Source organism: Leguminivora glycinivorella, chromosome 3 (genome assembly GCF_023078275.1).
Source record: "Leguminivora glycinivorella isolate SPB_JAAS2020 chromosome 3, LegGlyc_1.1, whole genome shotgun sequence".
Lineage (NCBI taxonomy): Eukaryota > Metazoa > Arthropoda > Insecta > Lepidoptera > Tortricidae > Leguminivora > Leguminivora glycinivorella.
In genome coordinates, this window is record NC_062973.1 from 3,543,413 (window position 1) to 3,560,810 (window position 17,398).

A 17,398-nucleotide genomic window follows, 5' to 3' on the forward strand; every position below is an offset into this window, starting at 1 on the left:
AAGGCAGAGTACTAGCACAGATAAGCAAATAAATTTACTGCACCCCTAAAGCGAATTCAATCCGTATATATTTGTGTACTGTGCCTCTTCGGAGTTTATCCACTATTCCCCTGATAGATCTACATCAACGTACCTACCTTGTGATTTTAATAAATTAGTATAAAAAGTACAAAACAGCAAAGTACAGTTGTCTATAAAAAGTTGTAGTGGAACTGCTTAGACAACAAGAGTGAATGAAAAGCTATATGTACTATTTGTGACATTGACACTTGACACTGACAATTCTGTGTAGTGATGTGCAAGTTGCGGAAACTTTCCAAAAAAATCTTAAATTTCATGAAACATTCACGAAAGTTTCACGAAAAATAAAGGGAATTTAAATTTATAAAATGGACAGTTTCCATCCATACAATAGGCTAGTTTCCTACTAGTCAAATCAGCTTCTTTTTAAGAACTGTCAAAACGATTTGCTAATATGGAATTACTATGAAATACTGAGGAGTAGAGATGGGTAGTGGGTAAAAACCCGCGGGTAAATACCGGGTATTTACCGGGTTTTTACCCAATCCACCCGTATTTACCCTTTTACACCCGAATGAGTGGGTAAAAACTTTTTAGAATGTAAAACGTATTTGAATTAAGGTTTTCGTTATTATTTTACTTAGATTTACTTTGTATAACATTCTTTGATTCAAATGAAGTAAAAATACTATCTGAATTCTTACTTAATTGAAATTTAGTCTCCAGCTGCTGGCCAAAGTTAGATGATAGTGTAATAAAGAAGACAGACTACAAGCCGGATAAGTAGAATAGAACAGGAACAGTAAAACAAACAGTTGATAGTGTTTAAATAATTATTTATTAGGTAAGTACAAAATAAATGTCATTTATGAAATGAAGAAATTGTTTATGATATAGGTATTTGAAACATACCTAATCAAGAAATTAAGAATCACGAAAAAAACCAAACAGTAAAAAATAGGCGCATGGTTTGATAAAAACAATAAAATTTTACTTACTTGTACCGCTGATCCAAGATCGATTTCACTGGCAAGTGGCAAATATCCATATAAGTCCAAAAGATAACGTTAGCTTAATTCACAGAAAAAGTTTTTCATAACACTGACAATAATTATTATTGTCAGTGTTATGAAATAGACCAATATATATATATCTATGGTCGACACCTTACACAGATCAACTTAGCCCCAAACTAAGCAAAGCTTGTACTATGGGTGCTAAGCGACGATATACATACTTAAATAGATAAATACATACTTATATACATAGAAAACATCCATGACTCAGGAACAAATATCTGTGCTCATCACACAAATAAATGCCCTTACCGGAATTCGAACCCAGGACCGTGGCTTAGCAGGCAGGGTCACTGCCGACTGAGCCAAACCGGTCGTCCACCAATTACATCCGTAGGTAGGTAAAGTCTCTAGGTACGTTTGCTAAGACCAAGTTTATGTAAGGTGAAACCAGTGCTCCACGGTATACCAGTAGATGTCACTTTCAATCTTTAGTCAATAAGTATGACAGAAGTATGTCATTTAAGTATTTTTTTTTCTTTTTTTTTACATTCTTAGACAGATTGACTGAGTCCCACCGTAAGCTCAAGAAAGCTTGTGTTGCGGGTACTCAGACAACGATATACAAATACTTATATACATAGAAAACGTCCATGACCCAGGAACAAATATCTGCTCATCACACAAAAAAATGGCTTTACCGGGATTCGAACCCAGGACCGCGACTCAGCAGGCAGGGTCACTACCGACTAAGCCAAACCGGTCGTCAGTAATTAGGGGTTAAAGTGTTGAACACTTGTACTTTTATCTTATTTTATTTCGGAAAAAATACTTTTGGACTAAGTACCTATGAGTAGATTTCCATTAAAATGCCAAGGTTAAAGTATCCAAGACGTTAATCATACTCCTAAAATATTCTACAGCAAAGAAAATATTTTCAGACCACAGAATCTGTTGTTACGTAAGCAGTTTCATCGGCTAGGTCAGCGGTGAAGTAAACAAAGTAATGTATTGAAGTAGATGGATTGGTCTCGGATGGAAGTGCAGATAAAAATAGGCAAGGTTAGTAAAAATAAAATCTCCTGTAGTGGGTATTGCAGGTGATGACACATCGTCAACGGTAATTGATTACTATATTCTGTCAAACAAGCCTGTCAGCTAAAGAAAAGGATGCATATAGTTTTCTTTGTTCTTATTTACTGACAGACTTGGTTGACAGAGTATATTTATTTTTAAATTAAATGAAAATAAAGTAGAATAATATTGTCTTCGGTTAGTTCGGTTACCGCGATAGTTACTAAAGTAAAGTTTAAGTTTAAGGTAGAATACCTAAACAAAATTTTCAAATACGTAGCGGGAAGAAAAATTATACATAAGTAATATATTATTGATATCAGTGGCCCATTTCACAGCAGTGACATTTCGCCGTTCATTGTCTGTTCAACAAGAAAATAATATTGACGGTGACTAAAAATGTTACTTATCAACTCAGAAATAGGTACATAATTATCAATGTCAAGTGACAATGTCACTCTGGTGAAATCCCACTGTATATTAGCTGCGGGGTGATATAAAAATACGTTTTTATACATTTTTTTAGATATATTTATTTCCTAGTTTTTATCGATGTAAGATTGGTACTTTTGCGCCACTTGAGATTGACATTATTGGTTTTATCTCCCTGACTTTACTTTACCTACTGGACTTATTGAGAAAAAAATGTAAATAGTATAAGTAGATACTTAGTCCATGTTTCCAAAAATGAGGCATGGAGTAGGTATATCAGATCTTTAAAGATACATAAACATAATAAATTTAATATATTTAGTATATTTATCCTACTTACATAGAATATACACTAAGTTAAAGTAACCACAATGTAACCAACAACTACATTTCACTATTATTTGCTACTGGGTAGGAACTTCATCCAATCCTTGTTTGCTCCAGGATCCCCAGTAGAGTAGTTATTTAAACTCAATATTATAGACAGCTAATTGTAGATGGAGCATTTTGATCGTACACAATTGTACTGGCGAATCACTCCAAGATCCCAAACTAATGACATTTTGACAAACGCCAATTTACTCGTATCCTGACACGCGATGACGACCGGTCTGGCCTAGCGCGTAGTGACCTTGCCTGCTACGCCGCGGTCCCCGGTTTGAATCCCGGTAAGGGCATCTATTTGTGTGATGAGGACAGATATTTGTTCCTGAGTCATGGATGTTTTCTGTTTATAAGTATTTGTATATATATATCGTTGTCTGAGTACCTGCAACACAAGCCTTGAGTTTACCGTGGGACTCAGTCAATCTGTGAAAGAATGTACTATAATATTTATTAATTAATTATTTATAATTAAATAGGTTAGTAGCTTGTTTTTTCTTTTTAACTTGTGTCAAATTAAAAGAGACATTAGTAACTTGCATGAAGCCTTTTAAGACGGGTAAGTCTGACTGCAGTCATTTTATCACTCCTATATCATTTTATTTAGGTGTGTAAAGTTTGCCGCGAAAATCCTATTCTTTATAAATTCCGATTAACGTTATACAAAGGGAACAAATCCGAAGCCTAGTTCGTATTCTATGATCTATTATATAGTTCTAGACGGATTTCTTTTTAACTTTTTAACAAGAAATGCCTGCAATCGATGCTACTCTATAAGCTTAAAATAAAGGTGAACAATTTGTGCCTTGAGCTCTGCCACCTGAGCCACAAAAAACCCCACCATAGTCAGAAAATTCTTCGCCATATTGGTCAATGGGACCCGTAGCGACACCTACCGTCAGAACATTACACTTCTTGAACTGATCCTGGGTATAACTTAAGCACAATTATGGAGCTTGGGAATACGAAGTCTACAGTTTGTAATCTATGATAGTTATAGTCGAGTTTCCACAAGTTTTGGTTTGACGAGCTGGTGATTTATGAACTGAGGTTAACTTTAACCAAAATTATGGAACGTCGAAATACGAAGTTTAGTCTACTGTTGTTCATATTGTATGCTTGAAATAGACAATATTTATGGTATAGGTACATAATTATGGTTAACTTAAAAGTTTTTTTTATTTAGTTAATCAAACGGATTTAAAAAAGAAGTATTTTAATACATCTTTACGAGCTAACCATCCCAATGATTATTTATTTTACATGGAAGCAAAATTTGTTAATAGCTACCTAATATTTTCGTTTTGCTTTGGTGTTGCCTAGCAGAAATTTTCACCAGCCGCCACTGCTACCTAGTGCAAAAATTGGCACAAAAAACAGCGAAAGATTGCAATATTGAACCGCGAGTGTAGGAATTTACACGATCTCATTGCATTAAAATTAATGAAACATTGTTTCGCTCCGTAACTAGGAGCATTTTCATTGAGCTCGTGTGATTCTCGTGGTATCCCGTCGCAGACAACGCTCTTAAAACTTTATGCTTGCATAGCACAATTACGATTATTCTATTTTTCGTCTCATGTCTCACTGAAGTTTTGGTAAACATATATTATATTCTTTGTACTCTCGAATTCTACCAATTGTAATAATCTTAAGAATCTTATCATTTTATCTCTTAATTTTTATCATCTTGACATCAAAATGTATAATCCCACGTTTCTCCTAAATGTCACGCCTTGTTACCTAAAAACCGACAGCGAAATTGAATTTTTACCCTGAGATCAAAGGCGGCACTGATTTCCCCTGAAATATGCCCTGTAAATAAGACTGGATGCTTAAATTTCATTTTTCCTCGCGGCAAGGCCCTTGGGTGGTTTCTTAGAATGTTGGTCGTTGCGAACGAAGTACACTAAGTGTGTATGTAAGGTATATTTATTTATGTATTCGGTATATGTATGTGTGTTTGTGTTGGTTTTATCTATATTTTTTGTTCTTGCACTGCCTGTTAGCTTTTGTTTCTGTTCCGTTTTTCCAGCTACCCTAAGGTTGTCTGGAAGAGATCGCTTTTTAGCGATAAGACCGCCTGTTGTTACCTAGTTATAGGTACTCTCACTCAACATTCTGTATATTTTTTACATGTAAAATGCTAAAATGGTGCAATAAAGAATATTTACACTGTATGATAGACGTAGGAATGGAAAATACAATAGCTGTATGCAGAGGGTAGAATGGGTCATTATAATAAAAGCAAACAAACTAGGTACGTATAGCTAGCCATACACGTACGGATCTGCCCGGCGGGCACATCCGTCCGTGTGTGGCGAGCAATAGACACGGATTTGCAAGCCGGGTACCTGTCCGCTACCCGTGTTCAAAACAAAACCAATGGATCGAGCACAGGCCCGGCAGATCCATCGGCTGCCTGCGCGTGTGTGTGTACTTGTGTGCCCGCCGGATCGCGCCGAAAACGACGACGAAACGAAACTCTATGGGTTTTCGCTCATACTCACAATCCGAACTCATTGTAGCCTGTTGGAAAATAATAAAGTCAGGGTACGTAGCCCAACACACTAACGCTTACGATAGTATTGTTATCGTGGCTAGCTATCTCTATCGCTCTTCTGTCGTAGCACGAGAGGGCTAGACTGCGTTTCAATCAGCGTCTAGTGACAACGATTGCCATTTGATTCGGCTACGCCAACATTTCTAATCAGAGTACTACTCTCACGATATATCTCTTTCGTAGCTATCTATCTCGGTCGTACTTGCGTATTGGCGCGACAGAGAGAGACTACATTTTTTTGGCGTTTCGGTGGTGTTTCGCGTCGCAGAAATTCCATTCGGCTATGCCCCTAGAAGTGAAAACGGGTAAAGCAAAGGGAAATGATTACTGTCAGCTATTGAAAAGGGATCAACTGAAATATTTAAGTAATTATGTTAGGTGTAAATTGTAACCCACCAAAAACATTCTGTAAAAAACTAGCCAAGTCTCGATGGAGCTGCTTGTTTATCTCTAAAAAGTAGTAAAATCAGACTAAGTGCCAAGCCTAAGGTTTCTTACCGCGATTTCTTTATTATTATAGTTAATTTTGTGTGTCTGGGCCGTTGATGGGTAACGGTCCCGGCGACAGATTGGTGCAATGGAATCATGGAGCACCTGGTTTTGTCCATTAAACCCTAACTCTGTACCTAAGCTCTCGGAGTTTATGGGAAGTACTAGTTATATTCTGATGATCATGAGTGAGTGAGTGAGTGAGGGAGTTGGTGTGTAATAAATGCAAAACTTTGCGATCGCTTAACTTCGGAGATAAATAATCTACAGCCTTGAAATTTTGGATTTTAAGTATGTGATTATAGCTTGCTGGATCACGAAAATTTCTGCGTTCTGGTCTTATCCAGAGGTTCTCAAATAGGGGCCTGAAAATTGTTTCCAGTAAAGGATAATACGGCAGTGTCTGCTTCGCGCTCGACTTGGCGGGGCACTGCCGTGCCCCCAGAAACGTTCGCCAAAGATTTAAATTCCTTATACCAGGAATCTTCATTTCAGCAGTTAGATCATTTTGTACGTTTTCAATCACGGTTGTTCTCTGAAAAATTAATATAAATTCCGATTACTAATAAGAGTCAAAGCATTTATTGAAATATTTTTAGACGATTATATAGGTAATCCACGATATTCCTTTTATTCATTTTAAATCGTAGGTTAGATCTCTCACCTCAGGATGCCGAAGACCGGACAAAGTGGAGAAGGCTGAGCAGGAAAGCGGACCTTGGCGCTAGGCCGGGAAAACGCTAGGTTGAAGAAGAAGAAATTGTAGGTTAGATTTTGTACAATATTTATATAAAAGTAAAATATAAAAACACTTACAAAACAATACAAAGGCCCAAGTTGCCGGTAATCCACAATTTTTATTATTTTCCTAGCAAAACGAAAGTCCATTTAGATTATAAGTTTTGAGACGACCGAGGTTTGGCAGTTTTTGCTTCGAAATTAAAACATGTTTTTATACCGATACCTACCACCAAACCTACCAAAAACGAAAACGAAATTTTGATGGGAAAACCAGACCAACCAGATGCAGGCTTAGAAATTATGTTAAAAGTCATTGAAACCTAAGACACAAAGATGTAGAATTTAAAAATTTGACTAGGTTCTTAATAAAAATACTAGGTATTTATATGTTTTATATAGAAATGCATTTACCAACTCCTCTTTAGGAACATTTGATGCTTCCGTTGTAAATATATAATTAATACTTTAGCTCGTTCATTAATTAAGTTTTTATTAAAAATATTAACCCGTGGAGCGTCCTATAGACACCGTGTGTCCATAACTTTTTTTGGCGGGTAGTGCCCTATAGACACACCGTGTCTATAAGGGTAGTGTTGCTATTGGTGGGCTTCTTTGACAGATTCGGTTGTGTTGTCGCTCCCGATTGGATTAAAAATCAATTTGAGACAGTTCTACAAACATAAAAACGCTAATATTCGGCATTTTACTTGAATCCAAGGCACCAAAAATAATACATTTCCGAGACGTGACCTTGTAATGGCCGCACAGTGATACGATGAGCGCAGGTAAACACTGTGTAAATAAATAGTTCTTGTGTAGTGCATAGTGCGTCTTGGTGAAAACCAATGTCTATCGACGCGGAATTTTATAACGATCAAAATACTTTCGTAACAAATGTGAAATATTTGAACAAGTTGTGTAAAAAGGCAAAGTGTTCTAATGAGTGACACAAACAAATGAAAAAATAACACAAACAAATGAAACTCGAAAATGAATGTTTGTTTTTGGATTGATAATCACAGGTCAGTAATATTTTTTTAACTGTCATGTATAGCATATTTACGCAGCTTTCTAACGATGTATGGCATATGTAATATAATTATAAAACATAAGCACAAATTCAAATGAAGTATCAAAAGGTAACCTCAAGTTTGCTGCTCAAATTCGCTGGGCACTTACGGCCATTTTGAATTTTGGCGGGAGGTCGCTCCTCAGGTTAAAGTTACCCTTTGATGGATTAAATCGGCTTCATTTTTATAACCCCTTTAATTTGTTAGTATGAAAGGCATTTTATAATGTAGCATACGGTCACCAAAAATGCCAGCACAACCATCGTCAAGTTTACGCCACCAATAGCGCGTGTGATACTATCTCATCAACCAATCGCTTTGTAGTGTTCAACCAAGGCGAGTCAAACGGGAATATCCCATCAAAATTATCCTTACTTTATGGCTACCTAATGATTCTCCGACAATTTTTTAGCCGATTATTGATTCGCCGACAACGATTCGCTGAATGCCATTTAGCCGAATAATCAAACTATCGCTGTCACTTTTGGTCGAATAACGTTACGTAGAATCTTGATTCGCATACAGTTCAGTTCGCTTCTGTGCAAATTATCCGAACTATTATTGGACATTTTACATTTAGCAAAGTAATATTTTCGTTTAGGCCACGTTTAGTCGAATAACGTTTCACATTTTATACATTGTTAAAATATTTTCCAACGAATGAGTTATCGCTGTTGTAAAAAAATTACGCACTTAAGGTGGCTCGCCTAGGTTACCCGAAGCTCAGGCTGCGTTAGATGGCGTTAATCTGCAAATTACCAGTCTTATTTTTTTTGTGGAGTCGTACAGGCATTTATATACTTTTAATTATGCTTCGCGAACATTTAATATTAAAATTGACGTATTACAACAAACATTCAACTTCTCATTGTAACGTTAATCCCCTCAATGTAGATAAATTTACTATTTTACACTATTTTTAAGTACCACTCACACATACAAACGGCTACCTAATGATTCTCCGACAATTTTTTAGCCGATTAGCCGGTTAAAAGGAATCCAGATTGTGACATTGCAGTGACAGTGCCACAATTTAACCCATACCTCTCAGTCGACTTCCACGACACCCACGGGAAGAAAGTGGGGGGGGGGGGGGGGGGGGGGGGGGGGTCTTGAACAATGTATAATGTGAAATTCTTTTCGTTGCGGTAATAATCTACATATACTGGCAACATTATGTTCGGTAAAAAATTTGGTGAGTTGAAAACAACAATACATAATTTACTAAAATTAATCCTTAGAATCAGAACATGATGATTAATATAAATAAGTAAATGAAATAAATGTGAATTACTCTTACAAACGATCTAACAACTAGATTCTTGAATCCGCAAAACACTTTGTACGCAAGTTCCAGGCTCCAGCCAACTCACCAAAAAAAAATACCAAATGATCACTCGACCTATTGTGTTTCGACCAATTTTGTGTCGGCCAATTTTTACAATTACTAAATGATTGTTCGTCGAAAAGTAAATCGGCGTATCAAATTTCTGCCTACTGACTCCGTTTACGAACGAATATTATGCGAAATGAGAATCTTCCAATCGTTATTCGGCCAAAACAGACGTCGGCGAATCGTTGTCGACGTACCGAAAATCGGCGTATTTTATTTCGGAATATCAATCGGGCACCTTACTTTATAAATCTTTACCAAGACCCGAAAAGTTCCAAATTAATCAGAATTTGCTTAACAAATCGAACCCACGTCAGTCACGGGGCGATCGGGAATCGTTATTCGGTCAATTAGGTATATTGTATTTTTTTTTCTTCTCTCTGTTTTGTATTTTTTTTAATATGTTATATATATTGTTCTTTTTTTATTTTTAGTTTCACAGTGCCTTAGTTTTTACTGTTATGCTGTGTAACTTATTTGAATAATAAATAAATAAAATAAATAAATAAATAAATATTTGACCGAAAACTTTTAGGATTGACAGCGGCCATTTTAACGTGGGTAGCTTAACCCATTACAAGGTCTTAGGTACCTGAGAAAATTTATATTCTGAAACAAAAACGAATCATAAAACTTATAACGTCAAAATCAAAATCATATTTATAACGACTTCTACGATAGCACGGTTTTTAAGTTACGTACTTTCGTAATTCGAAAATTGCGGAATGCTCCATAGAACCTTCCTTGGTGGGTTAGAAAGAGACAATAGTAGTCTATTTCACTTTACATCCCTTCAACTAGCTCCACTATTGTCCACTCAAAAAAATCACGTAAATTCTTCGCTCCGGTTTGCCGTAAAAGACGGACAAACAACTCACTTTCCCATTTCTTATATTAGTATGGAATGATATATTTCATCTCCATTGGCAGCTTGCAACTAGTAATGTAGAAATTGCAGAACATTCCCAAAAAGCGGAAACATTCTTGAGAATGTTCGCAGAACATTCCTGCAACATGAAATTTATTGTTTAAACGAGAGAATATACTTGAAACTACGAAGTTACTGAGTATTCTGATAAATTCGGGCTGTTAATGCTGCTGCCTATTGGGCATCTACTGTATAAGAAAGGAACCTCGACACGATAAGAAAAAGAAGAATTCTCGTTCTCGAGAACATTCTCAGAAGTTACAGAAAATTCTCATGAGGAAAGTTCTGCAACTTTGGAAACTTCTCGTCCGTGCATTGTTACTTGCAACTCACTTCTAAAAGTCAAAGTCAAGTCAATCACAACTTTAAGATACTCTATAACGATGAAAAGAGTTATCGATATTTTCAATGACCATAATAAATGGGGATCGAGTGACTTGCTTAAGATTTCCGGTTTTAAAATAGACTTTAATAAAATTCTAACACTTTCATTATCATTTCGATTAATTTCCTGTCCAGTCTGACCAACCGGCTATTTAAAGACTAGTGATCCTGCCAGCTTAACCGATAGTCCTGGGTTCGAATCTCGGTGAAGGCATTTATTTGTTTGATAAGCTCAGATATCTGTTCCTGAGTCATGGTTGTTTCCTATGCATATATAATGATGTGCATAAGTGCTAAGTATTTGTAATGATGGGCATTTTCAGAAACTGGGACCCAAAATAAGTGACAGTTGTTTATTAACAAAAATTAATTCTATGTCAGTTTTGTGATGACAGTTAAGAATAAAATTTGTCTAAAAACCAACTTTTTTCATGTTCTAAATGTAGATTACTGCTTATAGTTTAAGTAACTAACACAAAAGCAATATTTTTATTGAAATTTCATGCTTAATTGTCGTCACAAAACTGACATCGAGTTAATTTTTGTTATAGTATGAATTTCCTGAGATGATTTTTTGGCTTTTGCGGTAATCTGTTAAACAAAAGCCTTTGTTGCTATTATTCACGGCGGCTGACTCCCGTCTCCATAGCACGCGCCAACAGTCTCAGTGTAGTGAAAAAGCAACTATCATGATAGTAATAAGGTTCAAATCCATAAAAAGCCTTTTCGGAGAAAACACGTTTTGTCATCTTCAAAAAAAGATACCTGCATACTGCAAACTGTTTCATAAACATTATTGCTATCATGATAGTTGCTTTTTAACTACACTGAGACTTTAGCGCGTGCTGTGGAAATGGGAGCTAGCCACTGTGCATAATAGAAACAAAGGCTTTTGTTTAACAGATTACGGCAAAAGCCAAATAACCATCTCAGAAAATTCATACTATCACAACTTTCACTAATTTCGGGTCTCAATTTTTGAAAATGCCCCGATATATATAATTATTATCGGTGCCTGAGTACCCACAATATTATATCAGACATGTGTTATTATTTTTAAAATCGGGACTTAATCGCGTATAACTACATATTAAACTGACCTCCAACGTTTCAAGGACGGCGTTGTCCCCGTGGTCTCGGAGAAGACTGGCTTGAAATGACATCAACACCTTCTGACAGCCGCGCGAGTTTTTCGAACTACCCGCACTTGGTTTTGATTATCAACTTGAACTGTTTGCGCACTAGGGATGTTACTCTGTCGACATACAACACTGACGATATTTGATTTAACGACTGTCGATATTATTTTCGGCTTACACTTATTAATGACAGGATTCCATGTGGATGAGATCCTAAAACCTTCGTCCCGATTGAAATTGCGATGTTTACTAATAATAATGATGATGTGTAATAATCGTGAAAGTTTAAATCAGTGTCAGACATGTGTTGTTGGTACTTAAAGCTTAATTTTCTTGAGCTTCATCATGGGATTCAGTCAATCTATGTATATATGTCCTATAATACATACAATATTACAGATTTAGTGCGAAAAGATTTGCCTTCGTATCGTTACGGAAACGTACGAACGTGTCATGCTATTTCAGTCAGCCTCAGTACAAGACGAAGGAAACCCTTTTCGCACTAAACCTGTACTTGTACCTACTTATCCCATCGGCCGTGTGGCGACAGGATAAGAATATCAGGGTGGCTAGCCGAATGGCACAATCGCTCACGAAACGCTCACGAAACGAAGCGCTAGTAGATATCTATCTCTATCGCGCTTGCGTATTGGCGCGACAGAGCCAGCGGCGTATCGCTTTCGTTTGGCGTCGGAGAAATGCCATTCGGCTACGGGGCCAGTCTTTTCTTCCCGTGGGTGTCGTAGAAGTCGACTGTGGGATACTTATGTGTTGAATTGTGGTATAGGCGAGACGCTGGCAACCTGTCACTGCAATGTCACAATTTAGTTTTGTTCAACCCCTTAACTGTCCAATAATATTTTTGAAATATTATATTTTCACCCAACCTGTCACTGCAGTGTCATAATTTCGTTTCCTTTCAACCCCCTTTTGCCAAGAGTGGTACTGACAGTTGAGTTGTTCATGTGCTCCGCCTACCCTTTTATGGGATACAGGCGTGATTGTATGTATGTATGTATATTTTTAACCGACTTCAAAAAAGGAGGAGGTTCTCAATTCGACTGAATGTTTTTTTTTTTTTTTTTTTTTTGTATGTATGTTACTCGATATCTCCGAGAATCGTGGACCGATTTTCAAAATTTTTTTTTGATCGAACGGGTATAACCCCGAGATGGTCCCATTGGCACCAAGTCGGGGTCTGATGATGGGATCTTGAAGAAATCGAGGGAACTCTTCAAATGTTATAGGCACATGTAATGTTTTTAATGTATTTTTCAAACGTACACCAGTATTTACGCCTGATGGTAATAATTTTATGTGGCTGAGCTGATGATGGAAGGTCAACTCCTCAATGGTTAGGAGTTAAAGGATAATTCTTTCACTACTGTACATATATTCGGATTGATACATATAATATCAATAGGAACCACTAAAAATCAACAAATAAATAAACTTTTTAACAAAAAATAAAACCGCCTTCAAAAAAAAGCGCGTTACAAAACACGTAGAAACTAAAAAGCAAAAAATAATAAACCTTTGAATTCAGATTTCTTATCGTATTGCAATAATCTAAACATCCAAATTATAAACAAATCAATTATTTTTGGAGTCGGGGCCAGCCTGAGTATGGTTGGGTGGGGCCAAACAGGCAATATAGCAAGGCGACGAACAGGTCTGGTACCGACTACAAAAATATTTGATTTGTTTATATTTTGGATGTTTAGATTATTGCAATACGATAAGAAATCTGAATTCAAAGGTTTATTATTTTTTGCTTTTTAGTTTCTACGTGTTTTGTAACGCGCTTTTTTTTCAGTCTAGGTACCTTTGACATCTGTCAAAATTGTCAAGAATCGTGACTTGAAACGAAATATTTTCCAAGGAATTTCAATCACGTCACAATTTAGTAACAAACTTACCAAGCTTGACATTCGTTCACCTGAATTGATTAGGGGCTTGCCTTTATTGGATCCTTTTTGATTCGTCCGTAATACATTTTTCCTTTACCTCACCGCAGGGTTCAGGAACGGCCTTTCGTTAGAAAATTGATATGTTTGGTCGCGATTGCCTATTTTGATTGTGGTAAGATAGCAAGATTTATAATTTTTACAAAAGTAAAATAATAGTTTGTGTCAATGTTTTTTTTTGTTACGGTATTTACAAAGACACAATAACCCTTCGTTTCTCTTAATACTTAAGAAATTACTGATTTTTGTTGCCGTGAGACATTCGCCGTGTCTTGCGTGGGCGACGGTCGCGCGACCGTCGCGCGACAATCGCCGTTGCGTCTCATACTTCCATACCGATAAGGTTTGATTTCGTATGCGTCGCATCGCCGTCGAGCGACCATCGCGCGACCGTCGCCCACGCAAGCCACGGCTTTAGGCTGTGGTTTGGGTGAACGACGGTCGCGCGACGGCAATGCGACGTGGCGTGACGAAATCAAACCTTCCTATGGAAGTCTCTTAAGTGGGCGACGTCAATGAACTATCGATGTACTTTCCGTGGTATCATTCGGTATGGCCCTGATGGAAGATCAGCGTTGGCCCCCCAGGTTAACACCATGCTGAGTCAAGACCATCTTCGTGGCAATTATGTGTACCTACCTACTTATCTTTTTGTGATGTTATGTGTGTAAATAATTTTCTGTTCTTGATCTGTTCATGCGTGTTTTTTTTATTATTTTGCCATGAATAAAAAATATTTCTATTTCTATGATAGGTGATGTGATGTAACGCGACGTTTACACAAGCCACGGCGTTACCCATGAAAAACTCATCCTCCTGAATAACGTCAGGCATTTGAGACAGCTCATGGGAGCCTGGGGTCCGCTTTGACAACTAATCCCAAGATTTGGCGTAGGCACTAGTTTTTACGAAAGCGACTGCCATCTCACCTTCCAACCCGAAGGGTAAAGTGCCTTATTGGAATTAGTCCGGTTTCCTCACGATGTTTTCCTTCACCAAAAAGCGACTGGCAAATATCAAATGACATTTCGCACATAAATTCCGAAAAACTCATTGGTGCGAGCCGGGGTTCGAACCCGCGACCTCCGGAACGAAAGTCGCACTTACTTACCGCTAGGCTACCAGCGCTTCTTCCCCCATGAAAAACTAAGGAACTGTAATGAAAGATCCCCAGTTTATGTCTCGAATCCTCGTTCCAAATTCGGATGTATTAAAAATTCAATATGTACAGAACAACCCGTTTCTCAAGTTTAAATTCAAGAATTTACTCTACGAAAGTATTGAATTATTAATGTAATGGAGCGATTTAGGGTTGAGAGCTACACGTTAATTCAATTTAGAAGTTTGTTGAATCCGATGCTGATCAGCAGACAACTTTCATGACCTTGATCTCCAATAGAAATACTTAAGTTGTATCTAAAGACATAAATAAATATTGGGGGACACCTTACACAGATCAACCTAGCCCCAAACTAAGCAAAGCTTGTACTATGGGTGCTAGGCGACGATATACTTACTTATATAGATAAGTAAATACTTATATACGTAGAAAACATCCATGACTTAGGAACAAATATCTGTGCTCATCACGCAATAAATAAATGCCCTTACCGAGATTCGAACCCGGGACCACGGCTTAGCAGGCAGGGCCCAACGAGCCCAGAGCGGACAAATCTATATTTTTCCCCTCACTAGCTCGGAAACATGTGTTTTGTCCTTTAATACCAGCGGGTAAAAACGCATTTTATCCACTAGTGGGTAAAGTAATTTGACCTTGAATAAAGTCAAATTAACTGCTTTAAAATTGATAAAAGTAGGTGAATCTAGTAATAAAGATGATTTACCACCTGTGGGACTACTGGAAGTAGTGATAAACGCATTTTTTGCGTTGTAGTTTCCTCGCTATAGTGAGGGGAAAAGTTTTGTGTTACACTCGGGTGCAAATGTATTTTAATTCTCGTGTGTTAAAAAACTCGCAAGTTCAGGATTCTATTCTCGAACCACTCGCTTCGCTCGTGGTTCAACTATAGAATCCTTTCACTTGCTCGTTTTTCAATTCCACACTCGGCGTTATAATACAACTTTGCCCCCTTGTATAACAAATAACTATTAATCGCCTTAGAAATCGAATATAGGTAGCTCACAATCGCTGAGGCTTTATCACACAGGTGAAAGCCTTTACCGGGATTCCAACCCAGTATGCGTAGCCGAATGCCCAAACCTTTCACGATTCGTTTACGATTCGTTCAAGATTCACTCACGATTCACTCACGATTCACTCACAATTCGCTCACGATTCACTCACGATTTGCTCACGATTCGCACACGATTCGTTCTCGATTCGTTCACGATTCGCTCACGATTCACTAACGATTCGTGAGCGTTTTGTGAAGCGTTTGTGCCGCTAAGCGGGCAGGGTCACTACCTACTAGGCCAGACCGCTTGTCAAATATGCAAAAAAATATTCCGTTTTACCGCCTATTGACTAAAGTACTTAATAGGCAGTAAAACGAAATATTTATTTTTTTGCAAACATTTCTCATCAAAATATTTACGTAATATTTAAATAAAGTGGCAAAAGAGGATTAGAAAGCATTTATAATTTAATATTTTGATCTTTCAAGTGCCGTTTGTAAAATGTTATTTTCATGATGCCAAGTCGCTTATCCGTTAAGCTCTGACTTCAATCAATTTGAATTTTTGATGAAGGGAGTTTGAATTTTTAGTAGGTTACTTGAATGGATGACTTATGAAAAAGGCTGTTCCATATCGAGGTTATTTATGGTAAAAATAAGGAAAAATGGAATTAAAATAAATATTAAAGGAAACAAAACGAGTGGCGATAAATTAATACGAGTAAAATACCAGAGGAAGTGTTTTAAATAGACGAAATCAGAATTAAATATTCAGTCATGTTGTGCATATGTACGGCATTTACAGAAAAGTACTTATTGCATTGTAATAAGGTGAAAAAACCGGCCAAGAGCGTGTCGGGCCACGCTCAGTGTAGGGTTCCGTAGTTTTCCGTATTTTTCTCAAAAACTACTGAACCTATCAAGTTCAAAACAATTTTCCTAGAAATTCTTTATAAAGTGCTACTTTTGTGATTTTTTTCATATTTTTTAAACATATGGTTCAAAAGTTAGAGGGGGGGGGGGAACGCACTTTTTTTCCTTTAGGGGCGATTATTTCCGAAAATATTAATATTATCAAAAAACGATCTTAGTAAACCCTTATTGATTTTTAAATACCTATCCAACAATATATCACACGTTGGGGTTGGAATGAAAAAAAAATATCAGTCCCCACTTTACATGTAGGGGACCCTAATAAAACATTTTTTTTTTCAATTTTTTATTTTTGCACTTTGTTGGCGTGATTGATATACATATTGGTACCAAATTTCAGCTTTCTAGTGCTAACGGTTACTGAGATTATCTGCGGACGGACGGACGGACAGACAGACATGGCGAAACTATAAGGGTTCCTAGTTGACTACGGAACCCTAAAAATGGATACATCTCAACATCTCTTTGTAGTCGGCTGTACATACAAAGGTATGGCATTTAAACTTTTTGACATACAAATAAAGCATACATGTGCTTGAAATCCTGTGATAAATTAATTTAAACCATTAATAAAACATGTATTATTTTACTTCCTCTTCAGTAATTACGAAACTGAAAAAATGTCGACGTCCGTAACAGCCAAAATAAGCTATTTATGATTTGTATATCCCATATTTCATTTAAAAGATTCTTTCTTCAACTTTCTACTGAATAAAAAAAATTCTCAGT